This window comes from Octopus bimaculoides, chromosome 2, assembly GCF_001194135.2.
Source record: "Octopus bimaculoides isolate UCB-OBI-ISO-001 chromosome 2, ASM119413v2, whole genome shotgun sequence".
Lineage (NCBI taxonomy): Eukaryota > Metazoa > Mollusca > Cephalopoda > Octopoda > Octopodidae > Octopus > Octopus bimaculoides.
The window spans coordinates 85,293,629-85,294,808 of record NC_068982.1 but is presented as its reverse complement, the minus strand read 5'-3'; the positions used below and the strand labels follow the sequence as shown (position 1 = coordinate 85,294,808).

Below are 1,180 nucleotides of genomic sequence, written 5' to 3'. Positions count from 1 at the left end.
GACTCCTTTGTCAGCTTCTCCTGCCTCTCTGTTTTGAGGGCATCCTACAATTTCTGCAACAGAGAAGCATGTGGCCTTTGCCAGAAAATCCATCATCACTACTCCATGCCAGTCTCAAAAGACTGTCAGCATCACCTTACTTGCTAAGGGTTGGACATGAGCCTTCTTTGGAGTTATCATGCTTCCATTACCTCGAGTGGACTTCAGTCTCAGGATCATAGTGATGGACCCATGTTTCACCCTGTGTAATAAGTCTGCTGAAAAAGTCCTCGTTTTCTTGGCACATTGCCAAAAGAGCCTGGGAGCAATTGACACATTCCGACTTATGAAAAGGTGTGAGCATGCGAGGAATCCATTGTGCAGACAACTTCAGCATGTGCAAATGGTCAATAATGTTTTTTGCCATGGATTTATCTTCACTTCTCTGGTTAGTTGCTGAATAGTTATGTGGTAATCCTACAAAATAGTGGCTTCCACTTTATGGATGGTGTTGTCGTCAATGGCAGAATGTGGTCATCCAGGAATAGAAGCAGTTTCCACCAATGTCCAACCACATTTGAACTGGTGATGCCAGTGCCTGACTACATCAAATCATGGTGCATTGTCACCATAAACTTCTTTCATCTCATAGAAAGTCTCTTTTGGTGTATGACCTTTCAAGTATATGAACCTGATCACTGATCTGCATTCAAGTGCCTCCATTAGAACACCTTAGTCCACTTTAGTAGTCGTAATAGACAAACGAATACTCATGGAAAGCTGCAATTTACAATGTGGCATATAGAAACATATATGATTAGACCTGTACAAGTATTGTTTCCTACAATAACCCCTCATATTTATATCATCATCATCATCATCATCGTTTAACGTCCGCTTTCCATGCTAACATGGGTTGGACGATTTGACTGAGGATTGGTGCAACCGGATGGCTACACCAGGCTCCAATCTAATTTGGCAGAGTTTCTACAGCTGGATGCCCTTCCTAACACCAACCACTCAGAGAGTGTAGTGGGTGCTTTTACGTGTCACCCGCACGAAAACGGCCACGCTCGAAATGGTGTCTTTTATGTGCCACCCGCACAAGAGCCAGTCCAGGGGCACTGGCAACGATCTCGCTCGAAAACCCTACAAGGCCAGTCAGGCGGTACTGGCAACGGTCACGCTCAGGATGGTACAT

General features: G+C 44.7%; 1 protein-coding gene across 1 annotated transcript in view; it reads right to left on the bottom strand.

The window, feature by feature from the left end:
- Window positions 1–1,180, bottom strand: part of LOC106882450 (mitogen-activated protein kinase kinase kinase 15) — a 57,052-nt gene that overhangs the window by 14,876 nt on the left and 40,996 nt on the right. The window lies entirely within an intron of this gene.